This window comes from Sapajus apella, unplaced genomic scaffold (assembly GCF_009761245.1).
Source record: "Sapajus apella isolate SASKATOON/1434 unplaced genomic scaffold, GSC_monkey_1.0 scaffold5, whole genome shotgun sequence".
NCBI classification, from domain to species: domain Eukaryota; kingdom Metazoa; phylum Chordata; class Mammalia; order Primates; family Cebidae; genus Sapajus; species Sapajus apella.
The window spans coordinates 11161521-11179393 of NW_022436945.1; the positions used below are offsets into that span (position 1 = coordinate 11161521).

At 38.3% G+C, this 17873-nt stretch overlaps 1 protein-coding gene and 2 long non-coding RNA genes across 5 annotated transcripts in view; 1 reads left to right on the plus strand and 2 right to left on the minus strand.

Annotated features, from left to right (window-relative positions):
- The window catches only part of KCNIP4 (potassium voltage-gated channel interacting protein 4), a 1204862-nt gene that overhangs the window by 813114 nt on the left and 373875 nt on the right, over nucleotides 1–17873 (minus strand). The window lies entirely within an intron of this gene.
- Nucleotides 1759–17873, plus strand: part of LOC116545360 — an 18380-nt gene continuing 2265 nt past the window's right edge. Inside the window, exons 1-3 of the long non-coding RNA XR_004266288.1 lie at nucleotides 1759–1771; nucleotides 2664–2667; nucleotides 2807–2816. This is a non-coding gene — a long non-coding RNA (uncharacterized LOC116545360). The remainder of the gene's footprint in view (nucleotides 1772–2663; nucleotides 2668–2806; nucleotides 2817–17873) is intronic.
- Nucleotides 17577–17873, minus strand: part of LOC116545331 — a 1333-nt gene continuing 1036 nt past the window's right edge. The window contains exon 2 of the long non-coding RNA XR_004266277.1: nucleotides 17577–17844. This is a non-coding gene — a long non-coding RNA (uncharacterized LOC116545331). The remainder of the gene's footprint in view (nucleotides 17845–17873) is intronic.

Genomic DNA, 17873 nt, shown 5'->3' on the forward strand with positions numbered 1-17873 from the left:
TTGTGTCTCTATCTCCTTCAGTTCTGCTCTGATCTTAGCTATTTCTTGTCTTCTGCTAGACTTTGAGTTTTTTGATCTTGCTCCTCTAGCTCTTTCAATTTTGATGATAGGGTGTCAATTTTTTATCTCTCCTTGCTTCTCATGTGGGCACTTATTGCTATATATTTTCCTCTAGAGACTGCTTTAAATGTGTCCCGGAGATTCTGGTATGTTGTGTCTTCATTCTCGTTGGTTTCGAAGAACATCTTTATTTCTGTCTTCATTTCATTGTTTATCCAGTCAACATTCAAGAGCAAGTTGTTCAGTTTCCATGAAGCTGTGTGGTTCTGGGTTAGTTTTTGAATTCTGAGTTCTAACTTGATTGCACTGTGGTCTGAGAGACTGTTTGTTATGATTTCCGTTCTTTTGCATTTGCTGAGGAGGGATTTACTCCCAATTATGTGGTCAATTTTAGAGTAGGTGTGATGTGGTGCTGAGAAGAATGTATGTTCTGTGGATTTGGGGTGGAGAGTTCTGTAAATGTCTATTAGGTTTGCTTGGTCCAGGTCTGAGTTCAAGTCCTGGATATCCTTGTTAATTTTCTGTCTGGTTGATCTGTCTAATGTTGACAATGGGGTGTTAAAGTCTCCCACTATTATTGTGTGGGAGTCTAAGTCTCTTTGTAAGTCATTAAGAACTTGCCTTATGTATCTGGGTGCTCCTGTATTGGGTTTGTATATATTTAGGGTTGTTAGCTCTTCTTGTTGCATTGATCCTTTTACCATTATGTAATGTCCCTCTTTGTCTCTTATGATCTTTGTTGCTTTAAAGTCTAATTTATCCGAGATGAGAATTGCAACTCCTGCTTTTTTTTTGCTCTCCATTTGCTTGGTAAATCTTCCACCATCCCTTTATTTTGAGCCTTTGTGTATCCTCGTATGTGAGATGGGTTTCCTGGATACAGCACACCGATGGGTTTTGGCTTTTTATCCAATTTACCAGTCTGTGTCTTTTGATTGTGGCATTTAGTCCATTTACATTTAGGGTTAATATTGTTATCTGCGAATTTGATACTGCCATTTTCGTGCTAGCTGGGTGTTTTGCCCTTTAGTTGAGCTGGTACTTGTTGTTCCTTTATATGTATAGAGCCTCTTTCAGGAGCTCTTGTAGAGCTGGCCTGGTGGTGATGAAATCTCTGAGTACTTGCATGTTCCCAAAGGATTTTATTTTTCTTTCACTTATGAAGCTTAGTTTGGCTGGATAGGAGATTCTGGGTTGAAAGTTCTTTTATTTAAGGATGTTGAATCTTGGCCCCCACTCTCTTCTGGCTTGTAGGGCTTCTGCTGAGAGATCTGCTGTGAGTCTGATGGGCTTCCCTTTATGGGTAACCCGACCTTTCTCTCTGGCTGCCCTTAGTATTTTCTCCTTCATTTCAACCCTGGTGAATCTGACGATTATGTGACTTGGGGTTGCTCTTCTTGACGAATATCTTTGTGGTGTTCTCTGTATTTCCTGGACTTGAATGTTTTCCTGCCTTGCTAGGTTGGGGAAGTTTTCCTGGATAATATCTTGAAGAGTATTTTCCAGCTTGGATTCATTCTCTTCGCCGCATTCAAGTATGCCTATCAAACGTAGATTAGGTCTTTTCACATAGTCCCACATTTCTTGGAGACTTTGTTCATTCCTTTTTACCCTTTTTTCTCCAGTCTTGCCTTCCTGTTTTATTTCATTGAGTTGATCTTCGACCTCTGATATCCTTTCTTCTGCTTGGTCAATTCGGCTGTTGATACTTGTGCATGCTTCACGAAGTTCTCGTGTTGCGTTTTTCAGCTCCATCAATTCACTTATATTCCTTTCTATTTTGTCCATTCTCGTTAGCATTTCGTCAAATCTTTTTTCAAGGTTCTTAGTTTCTTTGCATTCGGTTAGAACATGTTCTTTAAGTTCACAGAAGCTTCTTACTATCCACCTTCTGAAGTCTGATTCTGTCATTTCATCACACTCGTTCTCCCTCCAACCTTGTTCCCTTGCTGGTGAGGAGTTGTGATCCCTTGTAGGAGGAGAGGTGTTCTGGTTTTGGGTGTTTTCATCCTTTTTGCACTGGTTTCTTCCCATATTTAAGGATTTATCCACCTGTCGACTTTGTAGTTGCTGGCTTTCAGATTGGGTCTCAAATCTTTCAGATTGACGTTCTGTTTGTTGATGATGAGGTTATTTCTGTTTCTTGGTTTTCCTTCTGACAGTCTGGCCCCTCTGCTGTAGGTCTGCTGAGGTTCACTCCAGGCCCTGCTTGCCTGGGGTTCACCTGCAGCAGCTGCTGAACAGTAAGGGTTGTTACCAGTTTTCTTCTTCTGCTATCTTTGTCCCAGAAGGATACCCGCCTAGGGTCAATCTGATCTCTCCGTTATAAGGTGTCTCTTTGGATATATAGGGGTCAGGGAGCTGCTTGAGGATACGGTCTCTTCTTTATAGGAGCTCAAATGGTGAGCTGTGAGCTCTGTTGTTGTTCATTCAGAGCTGCTGGGCAGGTACATTTAGGTCTGCTGCAGCAGAACTCATAAACTGCTTTTTGTTCCCAGGTGCTCTGTCCCACGGATTTAGGGCTTTATTTATGAGTTTCTGTTATGCTGCCGCCTTCTTTTTTTTTTTTTCCTTCAGACCTGCCCTGCCCAGCAAGGGGGCAGCCTAGTCACTGTCGGCCTATAGAGGCTTTGCTGAGCTGCTGTGGGCTCCGCCCCGCTGCCGAGTGAACTTCCCTGTAGTTCTGTTTATATGGGTGTAGTTAGAACTGCTTTGGCGATGGTGGACCGCCTCTGTTTAGGCAGAGTTTTTCTGCTGTGGCGGGTTGCCTTGGCAACGGCGGGCTGCCTCAGCAATGGCGGACGCCCCTCCCCCACAGAGCTGGACCGTCCTGGTTCAGCTGCGCTTGCTGTGAAAGTCTCAATCCAGAGTTTCTGGTTGCTGTTCTTTTGCGGGGGTGGGACCAGCCGAGCCTGATCGCCTGGCTCCCTGCCTCAGAGCCTTTTTTAAGTTGGTGTTCCAGTGGCCTGTTGAAGAGGCACCAGGGTCTGTTTGTTTTCCCCTGCAGCCACTCACTGCTCTGGCTTAAACAGCGGCACTGAGGTTTGTGGCGCTTTTTTTTTTGCCCTGGAATCTACTGTCCTGGTTCTCTGCTCAGTCCCCTTTTTAAACAGAAGAATGGGCGACTTTCTGTGGCTCCAATCGCCAGCCAAAAGGGCACCCGGACCGGTGTATTTTGTACAGAGAACCAGAGAACCACTGCTCCGGGGCACCGACAAAGCAGCCGCTCCAGGCAAAGAAGCGGCGCCGGCCGGCGACCGTGGAGCTCCTCTGCCTGGGAATTTCCTAGTCTGTGGGCAATAAAAACGCGGCGTCCACTCACCCTCTGCGCTTTCACTGGGAGCTGCAATCCTGAGCTGTTCCTAAACGGCCATCTTGGATCGAACCCTAAGTAACTTTTTTGTAACTTGAACAAAGGTGTTATTTTAGCTGGAAAACTCAGCAAATATAGGTCTTATTCATGGAACACTGTTGTAATATTAATATCTAAAAATGATGAAGTACTGCCTAACACTATATTATTCAATGCAGCAGCAATGACACCATTTCAGGTTTATTTATTTTACCGATTTACTTGATTCTCATCCTTTGGAGAGGTTAATAAAGTTGGGCATATTTCATGATTATTCAAATAAGATAGCAAAATTGAGTTTCTGTAACTCTCTGGGAGGGTTCAGCCTACAAGTACAATACTTTGCGCTGTTTTAGGATGTTAAGATTGATGCCTCCACAAATGAACAATGAGGCCTTGTATTTGTTGATAGCAAGCAGATTATACTACAGAGTTAAAAGCGAAAGAAATCAATGCTGCCAAAAGAAAACAATAGAATTAGAACCACATTTTGATTTGTCTCAGAAACATTTTTTTGGTATTAAAGTTACTGGGCTATTAAATTGCATGGGGAAAAATAACAGAGCTCATTACATACAGTGTTCTACTTTGGCACAGCTGGAGTCTGGATTGCACACTTATTAGTTACACGCACTGGAGCAAGTTGAGGAAATACAGATTATTAAGAAAATAACCTTTCCCGTTAGGGGAGCTTCAATGTCCTCAGGACCTTTTGGGGATATTAGTGGCTATATAAAGAAGAGTGAAATATCTTTTTGTCACCCATTGTCCAATGTGAACAATCAAATCTATAAAAAAGTTTGTTTTGGTTTCAATGTCTCTCCCTGGTAGAAAAAAAAAAGAAAAAAAAAGAAAGTGAGTTTAACGGAGAAGCCATAAAGACTAAGAATGGAAGGGATAGAAATACAATTTCCTTAGATAGCATTGAGACAGAAAAGTCTGTTAGATCATTTGATAAGGCCAAAGATTAAATGAAAACTCAGAATTTAAACATTATTCCCCTCAACAGTGATTTCAGAAAAAAACTCATAGGACTTGTCTTTTTACTTTTGGCCATTTAAATGATGGTGGACAGCAACAATTCTATTGGTTTTCCTCGTCTTGAGGAGTGGGCCAGATTAATGCATACTGTCTCCCACTCAAAAAAATCAAACCAAAAAGTTTCTTAAAAAGCTAATGGTAAAGCAATTAAATTATTTACTATCATTACTAAGGAAAGAATGATAGGTACATGGTAATTGAGGATTTATAGTGGCCAGGAATGGCAGCAAGTGTTCACATACATTACATCCTTCAATCTTTCATAAATCACCTATTTTTTGGATAACAGAACCTATTCTTGATTTTTGGAAAATCACATTGCCTTCCACATTGTTCATTTATAATAAGGACCCTGTGCTCTGGCTCAAAGGTAAACGTATAACCCAGATCTAGTTAATGAAAACACTGTGGCAATAAGGATGGATAATTAGGATGTGATTCCAGCTTGGCCAGGATATAGAATTCAGGGACATTTCCTGAAACTATGTCACTTTGAGAAAACTCCTCTGGTCATCTACTGTGGATCTATGATTAGCAAAATCTTTCTTTTCCGTTCTCTCTCTCCATATGCCTTCTTCTGCCCTTTTAAGACATTCTAGTAACTAGCTCATTAGCCAAGAAAAAAAACTATAAAAGAGTCATTTTTTAATGTAAAACAAATAAACCACAGGTTTAATATATTTTTTAAAAAACTGCTGAACTCTGGGATACATAAAACTGCCAAAATACTTATTAAAAACATATAAGCAATTCTAAAGGAGTCAGAATCAATTAGAATTTAAGTGGCTATCATTAACATTTAATTTACCAAGGTGGATGTGCCATTCACCACTGATATTAAAGAGCCATTACCAAGAATGTTCATATGAGCACATTACATCTAAATGGCCCCTTCACCTTTTATGGATAGCTTGTGGGAATCACTTTTAACTATGCTAATTGTTTATCTCCAGTAAACATTCATGCTTAAATTTCTCCAACAAAATAACATACAATATTTGGGAATTTTGTGATAACTTGATGACTTTTATTATCAGGACATATCAGAAAGAAATAAAGAACATACGTTTATTGCATATTAGGAATGAGAAAAATTTTCTTAATCAAAACAAAGACTTTAAAAAAAATGTAGTAAACTGCCTATTTTCTAGAAGGTCAACAACAAAAACAAACCTCTCTTTAATGAGTATTTTATGTTGTAATATTGGAGAATTTGTGTGCATACGAGGATTTAAAATTGAATCATCAAATTTCAGATTTCAACTGAGTATGAAAAAATGTACGATCTAAAAATTATTTTAAGTTTAAGATACCAAAGTGAACAAAAATACTTTCACATTTATATTCCACCTCTCAACACTTGCGCAAATACACAGAACCCAAAATACCTTTTGCAATTATCCTAATTACTGTTACTTTTGATTTATCTTACAAGGGTAATGCATTTAAAATTGTAATTTCTCATTAATGTCAGTTAGGTTTCACAGGATTTTAAAAACACTGCTTCTTTGTTGGTTGGTCTGATGTTTTAAATATGTTTGATTCAAATAATAGAGAATAGAGATGTTATAATAACTAGTTTAAAGGATCAGTTTCTATAGGGCCATAATTTTGCAATGCTAATAACTACTAGATGTTTTTAAAGATAGCTACTTCCCACAAGCGTATTTATATATATTGGCAGAAGGAATGGCTACATTAAAAAGTGATTCAAACACAAATGGTTTTCTTTAATTTAATGTTTTAAACTTTCTGTGTGTTTGAAGCATTTCTCCAAAAACATGATGATGGAACATGCATTGGAAAAAGAATCTGAGAAGTCAAAATTTTAATACAAGGTCTATAACTCCTTTGCTTTGTTAATTTTGACACATTGCTTAACATTGCTTAATCTTTCTATGTGTTACTAATCCAAATCAGGAATTGCATTACTTCAATCACATATCTTTTCACAATTTATATGAGAACCAAATGGGATAATAGATATGATAGGCAATGAAAATTCCAAAATGCTAAATTAATAAATAGGTGGCTCTGTTCATCACTTATCAATCTAATGTTTAATGAGCTACTACTCAGAATATAGATAATTCAGAAAAATTACCCAGATATGACAGTAGGATAGATACATAAAATATGTTAAGTCCTATAAGAAAGGTGTAGTTAAAATTCTAAGAGAAATCAGAGATGGATAGATAATTTTGACTGAGAGAGAGGAATAGGAGGGAAAGCAGAAGTGATGCTATTTGAACTGAGCCTTAAGAAATACTAGGACCTGGATTTCAGATGAGAAAACATGTTTTAAGTAGAAGAGGAAGTCATGGAATTGAGGGTTTAGGATTATCTATTGCCTGTTTTGACCCCATGATATGATATATTTCACTTCTTTAGTTAACTAAAATGTTCACCTAAATTGTTTAAAAGAAGAGGAGAAAAAGTAGTAGAAGATGTATAATAATCATATGCCTTTTTACTACGCAATTATATATAAGATATTATGTTTTTATCTATTACCTCAGTGTTGTGATATGAGTATTTTTGCTATTATATCCATTGATAGATTAGAAAATTGAAATTACAACAAAAATTACTTAACTCCAAAATCTCACCTCTCCCCTACATCCTGCTTTATTATTCTCTTTTAAAACAGATGGTGGTTCTTTTTACTTTTATAACTTAAAACATTTTTCCATTGATGTCTTATTCTTGCAGCTGCATGATGAGTACAAAATGAGGTGCTTGCTCTCAGACGTAAAGTAGGAAGTTGAACAGAGTTGCCCTTGTTCCATGGATTTAATGAGGAATTAGGATTCAGAAATGAGCTCTCATGTGCACCTATCCATTCTCCCCAATGCCCACTCCTCAATGGATGAAATATTTCACTTAGGTAGAAAAAAACTCACATATTGGAGGAGGCCTAACATGTGACTTCCCTTACACATGCCACAGGATCATAAGTTTCGGGAGGCCTTCTATTTGCTCTTTACATTCAGTTTTCTGCTCATTCTCACATATGCCCGTGATTTTAAAAGCAAGTCACTACAGTATATTTCTTAAGAGCATAAGCTATAATTCAGATAAATGTGGAGAAAATTAGTAATTCCCTGTCTTAGTCTGTTCAACAATACTATGAATTACCTGAGGCTGAGTAATTTATAGAGAAGTTTATTTGGCTTACCCTTCCAGGGGCTGTACAAGAAGCACAGCACTAGCATCTGCTTATGATGATGGCTTCAGGATGCTTCCACTCATGCTGGAATGGGAAAAGGTGCTAGTTGTGCAGAGATGATACAGTGAAAGAAGATACAAGAGAGAAAGTGGAGACGCCAGGATCTGTTTTAACAAACAGGCTTTCAGGAACTATTAGAGGGAGAACTCCCTCATTACCACACAGATAGCACAAAGCCTTTCAGAAGGCATCTAACTGCCTTGAGTCGAACAGCCCCACCATTAGGCCATACCTCTAACACTGAGGATCAGATTTCAACATGAGGTTTGGGTTGGGTGCTAATATGCAAACCATAGCTTTCTCTTTCTAGCTGTGTTACCTAAGGGAAGTTGCATACAATGGAGCTAAAAATCCTGTGTTAATCAGCTTGGGCTACCATAATAGAACACCATAGGCTGGTTGGCTCAAACAGCAGACATTGGTTTTGTACAGTTCCAGAGCCCAGGTAGTCTAAGTTCAAGGGGCTGGCCAATTCTGTTCTGTGTTAGGCCCCTCTTCCTGGCTTGCAGATGGCTACCTTCTTACTATATTTTCACATAGTAGAGAAAAAGTGATCTCTGGTTTCCCTTCCTTTACTTTCAAAAGTGCTAATCTTGTCATGGGAACCCCATCTTCATGATTTTACCTAAATCTAATTACTTTGCAGGAGCACCACCTCTAAAAATGATCACATTGGGGGTTAAGGCTTCAACATAAAAAATTTGAGACACAATTCAGTCCATGGCAAATACTGTAGGGTAGTTTCAAACTTTCATAAATATTAACATGTGAACTATTTAGCCTCAAACCTGGCATACAGGTGCACTGAAATGGCAACTATTTCTGTCATACGGCTATTCATGTTTTACAACCACAGAGTACCATCTCCTACAACATTCACCTAAAGCAACTGATTGGCAATGACATTCATTATAGTTTCATAGCTATTCAATAATCATTTACAGAATACTCTGTGTGTCTGGTACTGTGTTGGGTGCTGGAGAGGAGAAAGTACATAACAAGTTGAGTAATTTAAAGTTCTTATCCTTGAAAAGCTCATAGAAAAATAAGGAGTAGACAGAACTCTAAAGAGATTACTGACATACCTAATGGGATTAGACCATGGGGAAAACTGGTGACTAATTCTGCCAGAGCAAGTCAAAGAAAGCTTTAAAAAGAAGTGATGTTTCAAGCAGCTCTGGATATCCAAGTAGAATTTTTCTGCCAGATAGCATAAAAAAGAAGAATGCTCTAGGTAGAAATAATAGTTTCTGATGAGCAGAGAAGCATGAGCAAGCAAAGAACTGTGAAGAAACTAAATAAGAGACAAATTGTTGGAGTAACAGTCACATATAGGAACAGGAAAAGAAATGCCGTGAATGTCACTGAGATCTGGATTGTGAGATCTCTCTGATTCCACAGTCAAGAGACAGGGAGGAGCCAAAAGTATTTTTAATTAAATATTGTCAATACTGTGAAGAATTAGTTGGTATGGAGAGAGATGGATGGCAAGGGGGCCAGTCAAGACACCAGTGTCACAGTCTCTAGATAACAGGTGAATAGACTTACTGATATAGTTTGAATTTGTACCCCTACCCAAATCTTATGTCAAATTGTAATTTCCACTTTTGGAGGAGGGACCTATTGGGAGGTGATTGGATCATGAGGGTAAGCTTTCCCCTTGCTGTTCTTGTGATAGTGAGTGAGTTCTCAGGATATCTGGTTGTTTAAAGTGTATAGCACCTCCCTCTTCACTCTCGTCCTCTTGCTCCACCTGTATAAATTGTGCTTGCTTCCCCTTTGCCCTCCACCATGACTGTAAGCTTCCTGAGGCTTCCCCAGCCATGCTTCCTGTAGAGCTTATGGAACTGTGAGCCAATTAAAGCCTTTTTTTTAAATGAATTACCCAGTATCAGGTAGCTCTTCATAGCAATGTGAGAACCGACTAATATACTTATACAAGGTGTGGTGGTAGAAAGGAAGAGACAAGACTCAGAGACATTTGGGAGTAAGAAGACATAGAGCTTCCATTTCAGGTGGATTAAGAGACTTACTTCTGATGAGAGGTCAAAGGATTCCTATTGAAACAGACATCAGTTGCTGGGGAACAGTCATACGTGACTGCAACATCAAGGAACCCACAAATGCAGCCTTGCAGACATACAGGACACAAAGCTAAAGTGCAAAAGATTACACATAAAAATATCTCCTATATTGTGTAATGCCAGATTTGTGTAAATCAATAAAGAACTGCCAGGCTCAGCAATAACCTCATTAATATGACAATAACTGTCAATACAGAGAACTATTATTTTCTACTATATTTTTCAAAAGTCAAATTAATAAACTTCCATTGTTAACAACCAGCATTTTATTAATTATCTCCTATAATCACTATGACAGAGATAGTTAATTTCCTACCCAGTACATATTCTTGCTTTTATTTTAAGAACAAAACCATAATTTTATTAACAGTAGTAAGGTACCCAATTTAATGAATAGAAATGTGTATATCTACATATTATATAGGTATTGATATATGTGTATATATACACACATGCATATGATTTTTTTCCTTCTCTTATGAAGCTAGGGGTGGCCAATGAGATATGAATGGAAACCATTGGTTGAGATATCTGAGGACCTCTTTATAGGAGTCTAGACTTATATGGAAGGGGGTCCATTGTCCTCCCTGCCACCCCTCTTTCTTGCTTCTTGGATGAATTTATTAATGACAGACTTCATGAATAGACATAAAACCCATCTTAGTACAATAAAACAAAATGAAACCAAAAACCTTAGTATACATAATAAAAGTTTAACACTAATTTGTATCAGATAATACTATTTGGATTTTCTGATGTGTATTATGCAACCTAATCAATATATCATATAGCCAGCATTATCCTTAGAGCTAGGGAAAGCAAAGGTAACTAAAATACATAAACAATCTGAAGTACCACAGGATAGGGAAAATAACTTTAAATATAATACTTTTCCATTCCCCCAAAATAGTCTAATATAAACTGAAAAATGGATGAGGATGGAAGTTACTTTGTAGTCAGGACAATATTGAGTATCCTGAGGAATGAGTGCTCTGTCAAATAACATGAATGATAACCTGTACCTTACCTTAAAGCTTGATATTTTTCTAGGTACCAGTGGGGAAGAAACACATGATCCCTAGTCTCAGACAGTTTCCAATGCAGAAGCGAGCCAGAACAGTACTTGATAATAAATAGCATATATTATAGCCATAGTCAATGCTGCTATGCAGTTTTTAATTCAACAAATATTCTCCATGATAACTTGCCCTGAGGGAGAGAGTCATGAGCATGCAACAATATTGTCCTCTTTTCAAAACTAGGTTTTGAAGGGGAGGAGAAATAGAAATCAAATTATACTATAATATAGTAGGCTTGTGTGAATTTAATAAGTGACAATCCTGATGAACCCAAAATACATATGTTGAGTTTCTAACCTCTAGTATCTCAGAATGTCACCTTATTTGAAAATAGGGTCACTGAAAAGCAATTTCTAGTTAAGATGAGGTCACGGTGGAGTAAAGCAGGCCCATAAACCAATATGACTGATGTCCTTATGAAAAGGAGGTATTTGGACACAGACATATACACAGGGACAAGGCTGTGTGAACCTGATGGTTGATATTGTCAACTTGATTGGATAGAAGAATGCAAAGTATTGAGGGTGTTGCCAGAGGAGATTCACATTTGAGTCAGTGGGCTGGGAGATGCAGACCCACTCTCAATCTGAGTGGGCACCATCTAATCAGCTGCCAGGATAAAAGCAGGCATGGGAAAAACACACTTGCTGAGTCTTCCGGCCACCATCTTTCTCCCATGCTGGATGCTTCTTGCCCTGGCCGGGCGCGGTGGCTCACGCATGTAATCCCAGCACTTTGGGAGGCCGAGGCGGGTGGATAACGAGGTGAAGAGATCGAGACCATCCTGGTCAACATGGTGAAACCCCGTCTCTACTAAAAACTACAAAAAATCAGCTGTGCATGGTGGCGCGTGCCTGTAGTCCCAGCTACTCAGGAAGCTGAGGCAGGAGAATTGCCTGAACCCAGGAGGCGGAGGTTGCGGTGAGCCGAGGTTGCGCCATTGCACTCCAGCCTGGGTAACAAGAGTGAAACTCTGTCTCAAAAAAAAAAAAAAAAAAAAAAAAAAAAAAAAAGAAAGAAAACCATCAGACTTCAAGTTATTCAGCTGTTGGACTTTTGGACTTATCCCAGTGCTTTGCTGGGGGGCTCTTGGGCCTTTGGCCACAGAGGCTGAAGGCTGCATTATCCACTTCCCTACTTTTGAAGTGTTGGGATTTGGACTGGATCCCTGATTCCTCAGCTTGCAGATGGCCTCTTGTGGGACTTCACCTTGTGACTGTGTGAGCCAATTCTCCTAATAAACTCCTCTTCAAATATTCATCTATCCTACTAGTTCTGTCCCTTTAGAGAACTCTGACTAATACAGTGAAGATGAAGAAAAAGCTCTGGGTGATACTTCTTCATGCCAAGGAATGCCAAAAATGGTCAATAATCCACCAGATACTAGGGAAGATGCATTGGGAAGATCCATTCTCACCTCATTCAGAGGGAGTCAACCCTGCTGACGCCTTGAGCTCAGACTTTGAGCCTCTAAACCTGTGAGATAATACGTTCCTATTGTTTAAGCCACCCACTCAGTTTGTGGTACTTTGTTTTGGCAGCTCTAGCAAACTAAGACAAACTTTAATGGTGTCTATAAGTTTGCCGAGGCATTTTTAAAGCTCATGCCCTAGGAGGCTGGTATCCTAAAAAACTTGATGAACAAGTAGGCCAACTTTTGTTGAAGATTTCAACATAATGACACTTGAAAGAAAACAAGAGAAAAACTTTGTTTCTTGAGGAGGAAACAGCCCTGTTCAAAAATTGCTTACCGTAAGTTCTAGTGAAAGAATTATAAAGAAAGTACCTAAGTTTAATAATTTGACAGTATATTGTGGATTTGAGGATTCATGATATTCTTGGGATACATTTTAGAAAAACCGAAAAACGGCTTCTGCACATAGCAAAGGAGGTAAAATTTTAAAATGATGTAAAAATAAGCATTATGAGAGAATAAAAAAGAATACATTGTATATATTGTGGAATTGGAAAAGGAGGTGTCATTTGAGAAGAAACTTGAAGGATCTTCTATTAATCAGAGTCTAGTGTTTCAGACAATGTCCATCTAATAATGAGCAATAGTTACTTGATGATTAAAGACTGAAGCCTCTGGGGATGCTCAACTGATTTAGGAAGTTGCTACCATTCTTCAGACTAGCAGGAGGAAAAGAAAAGAGAGAATGAAAGAAGCTAAAAGGAGAAGAAGCTCTCTGCAGTTGGTGCTCGGACCTCTTAGAAGAAAGAAGCTGTTGTTTCACACATACTAGACCACTGAGGGGGCCTAGCTGTTTTCTCAGACATCCCAGCGGGGCTCTGCTGGGCGTTGGGAAGATGGGGGTGCACTATATTGTTCTCCTCCCACTCAGGTGAAGTGACATCAGGGCTGGATGTGTCAAGGAAGCTGGAGGCTGAAGCCATAGTTGTCTGCCCCAAACGGAGAAGGAGACCTAACCTGGAAGCCACAAAAAAGTCCTTCTCACAAATTCTACCTCCTGTCCACATTTCCTACTGGCAAAATCTACTTGGAGATTGGCTGAAAATGGAAGTCTGGAAAATGTAATTTTTGGAACCTTAATCCTAGCTTCTCAGAAAAGAGTAGATAAGGAGGTGGTGGGACGGGGTGGGACTTGGAACTAATAGCCAGCAGGTAAAAGAAGGAGAGATGTAGAGGTTTAAATGTAAAGCAGCAGGGTGAAAGGAGGTACTTCCAGTCTCCTGAAGGCCTGAGCATCAGCAAAGAGTCTGGAATGGGGAAGGACAGGTTGGTCAATGGTGGTGATTCCCTGATGCAGGTCAGAAATGGGTCTAGGTGATAGAAATATTAAAGTGAACGAAATAGGTAATAGCTGTTTGTAGACTATTTAATTTAACCTCAGCATCAAACTTGTAATAGGAAAAAGTAGTGAATAAGTCTAAAAAGGAAGGACAGGAGCCTAGAACTGCATTCTGGATCACTTGTGGCATCCATGTGGGATAAGGACATGTAACTCCCATGGTTAATATCTGAGGCTTTTGAAAATGAATATTAATTCAGAAGGCTTATAGAATAGATTCACTTTTGCTGATAGTTATTATTTTATCATTATCATTGTCATCATTATCACAATTATATTATTTATCCAGTACTCAATATATAGCAGAAATTGAACACTTTCCTATATCACATTGAACCCTCCAAACAAGACTATGAAGCAGCTGTTATTTTCCCTATTTTATATGGGAAGTAAATGCAGATCAAAATGAATACATTTTTTGGTCAAGGTCATATGTTTTGTAAGTGGTTGAACCTGGATTCAAACTCAAGTCTGATCCCAGATTTCTTTAAGCATTACATGCTTCTACATTTGAGAAAGGGACATCCAGACTCACATGTCCTTTCAAAATACTGTCATCCACAAGGTCACCTCAAGACTCAGGTACCACCTGGCAGCTTGAGCCATCTCTCTAAGTTCTTAGTTCAGTTCATTTATAATACCCTCTGAGTATTACTTCTCCTCCTTCTCACTTCAGGTTTGTCACAGTCCTCTGAGATGACAGGCTGAGAGATGGTGATGAGAATTGTGGTAATATAAATTCCATAAACAGAAGAGGCTGCCAGGAGTGGACTCAAAGAGGTTCACAGAGGGCACATCTGGGTGACAGCAGCTCCAGCTGTTGTAGCATATGTGCAAAATACTGGTATGCCTGCACACCCATGCAGACCTGATCCTAGCTGTTTATAAGAAAGGATAAACTCAGGAATGCAAATTTATAGGCTGGAGTTGCTCTGTTTCTTAAGTCTTAAGAGTTTGGCTCTTTATCTTACACACATAAATGCAGTAGACAAAACCTCCACATAAATAAGCAGCAGGTGTACTAGTATTTTCTTGCCAAAATGTTATGTAAGTGTTAAGCTGAACTGATCAGCAGAAGCACACATCCATCAGTTTCACTGCAGAAAGTAGGAGGAGGAAGGTGAAGATGAGCAGGCAGGTTAAATGAAAACTCATCTGGTTTGCAAAAGAGTTACTTATTGCTCAGAGTGGGAAGGTGCCCAGGGGTCATGAGATGTGACAGCACCAACAAAAAATCCAGAGCTTGCAAACTCTGATAAATGTTTAGGATTTAACGGGGAGTGTCCACACAAATTCAAAATGATTTAGAAAAAGGTAAGTGATCACAACAATGTCAACAACATCTATCAAGCACTCTGCTGAGTATTTTTGCTTACATTAATAGCCTATTACCTAATCAAACTCTCTGGATATGTGTGGTGCATTATTTCATTTAAGAAGCAGTCTTAGAGATGTAAAGGAACTTTCCAAAAGTGTAGATATTTGAGATATAGATGGATATTATAGAACTAGTAAATAAGATGCAGAAATAGAATTTGAACTTGGAATTGCCTAAATTAGTAATTACTATAACCAAATGCTCTATTTCACATCCTAATTGCTGGGGATTCCATTTGAAATAGCCAGATCGTGTATAAGCACGTATCTGTACACTGAAGTACATCTATTTCTAAAGGAGATTACTAATTGTCAAATATTCAGACAAGTATGTGTGTTGGCTGTGTGATGTGACAGGACCAGTTTTGAGTCTCCTATTTTAACAAAATGTGCTGCTTATTTTTTTTATTTTATAAGATACATCAGGAAAACTTTGTTCAGTCTGAAGAGCTTAGGATGGTCTCCTGTATTTATCCTGTAATGTGTTCAAGCTCTAGGGTAAAATACATTTAAAACACAAACCCAGGATGTGTCCTTTTAAGCTATTATATAGGATATCATGTAAGCCAATAAAAACCACAAAATTCCCAATCTGGTCAAAATGGACCTTACTGGATTAATGTATGCATCCTAATTCATGGATTCACATAATTTCTCATCAGCTTCCTTCTAAATGCCATTCCATGCACATTTTACATAACAACATTGCTGAAAAATGCATGGATCCACACAGATATAGCATCCTTTTTTTTTTAGACTTGCTTTGTCACCCAGGCTGAAGTACAGTGGCATGATCTCAGCTCACTGAAATTTCCGCCTCCCGAGTTCAAGAGATTCTTGTGCCTCAGCTCCCTCAAGTAGCTGACATTACAGGCATGTGCCAGCACACCCAGCTAATTTTTGTATTTTTAGTAAAGATGGACTTTCACCATGTTGTCCAGGCTGCTTTTGAACTCCTGACCTCAGGTGATCCGCCCTCCTCAGCCTTCCAAAGTGCTGGAATTACAGGTGTGAGCCACCCGTGCCTGGCTAGTCTCATCCTTCTTTCTTTGTCTTTGCACATCCTGTTATCTCATGATCTTTTCCCCATGTCCTAGTTGTACTGCACGATTCAGTTTGGTCTTCATCTTTTCGGCAAACGTTCCTTAGTTTAGATATTAGTGTCCATCTCAGCTATTCCAAGGGCATCCCGGGCATGTTATTATTATCACCACTGCTTAGTGGTGAACAGTAGGGATGGTCACAGTGTTAGCAGTAGTAGCATTTATGGCAGCAGGAATAGTGGAAGAGGTAGTGATACTCATACTTGACCTCACTGAGTATCTCCAATATATCAGGCACAGCACTGGGAGTGTTAAATATATGAACTCTAATCCACTAAAACTACATGAATTAGCATGAATTAATTATCCCTACTTTACATCTGAGGGAAACTGAGTTTCTCTTAGCTTCTCTTCTATCAGTGGCTGTTTCTCCCTTAACATTTCTTATTTTCTGTCTTCATGCTCCCATTTTTCTCCCTTAAACACCTTAGATATTTCTTTATTTATCTTTTATTATGTTCTATCATTTTTCAGATTTCTAAATCATTGATTTCTTTTTTCCCCCTTACTAATTCTGTTCCCCTTTCCTTGTGATTTATTCTTTCTTCTAACAGTTTAAATCTAGTTTCTTAATTCATTTAAATTTTCCCATTTTATTAATTCATCCATGTAAGGCTATTAATTTTCTTCTGAGCAATACCTTAGCTGTGTATTCTACTACATAAATTTGTATTTTATGTATTCTGATACACAATTTTTTAGGTCATTTCAACTTATGACACATTTTAGAATTAAGCAATATCTTCATCTAGGGGTGAATGGTATGCATATTAGTACACTAAGCTCCATTTTGATCAATGAAGCTGATAATCCAATGATTATCAGCCAGGTTACAGTCCCAACATAGCTGATAACTAATGCTGGAAACGGTATAGCCTGGGACATTGCTCCTGTTGGCATTATTTCAGCTGAGTTATGTACATTATTGATTCTAAAGAGCTAAGTTCAGTTACTGTTTCAAATACCTTTATTTTGTTGATCTAATATGATCTATGAACACTTTCCAAGAAGACCTACCATTAAAACGTTCAAAATGCATGTCAATGGCTTCCAAGAAAATTCTGGAGATAATAGTGGAGCACTTTCCCAAGTAAGGCTGCATTACTAACGCACTTAATGTCATAGTAGGAGAAAAATTCTAAAGACTATAACAGAGTTGAGTCATGGTTTATTGGCAGAAATTTTCTTCTTAATGAACACAGGAGACCATCTTACAAATGGTGGTGTCTTGGATTAATAAAAATGAAAACACATGTTTTAAGTTTATCACGTACTTAAAACTTACAATTTCATTTTCATTTCCATTTTGAACTATGGGTCTTTGAGAAAGAGTTTTTTAAATCTCCAGGTGAAATTGGCTTTTTACTTTTCAGTTTTGTTTTCAATTTCCAGCTTTCTTGTATAGAGATCAAAGAGAATATTCTATATTTATATATTTAAATAATTTATTGAGGTTTTTTGTGGCCTCAATATATGGCAGGTTTTGTCAATGTTTCCAGGCTATTTGAATAGAAAAGGTTTCCCCTCTTTTGAAGGAACAGAGTCCTTACATACTTATAGGAGATGTTTGGTAGCCTTTTAGTGGGGCTATAAATAAAATAAAATTCTATAATCTTTGCAGAAGGTGAAAAATTAAAGAAACCAGATTTGAAGGAGACTATAGTTAGCGGTGTACCCTCAAATGAGAGTGTAAGGCAGAATGTGCACTTGAAATAAATATAATATTTATATTATT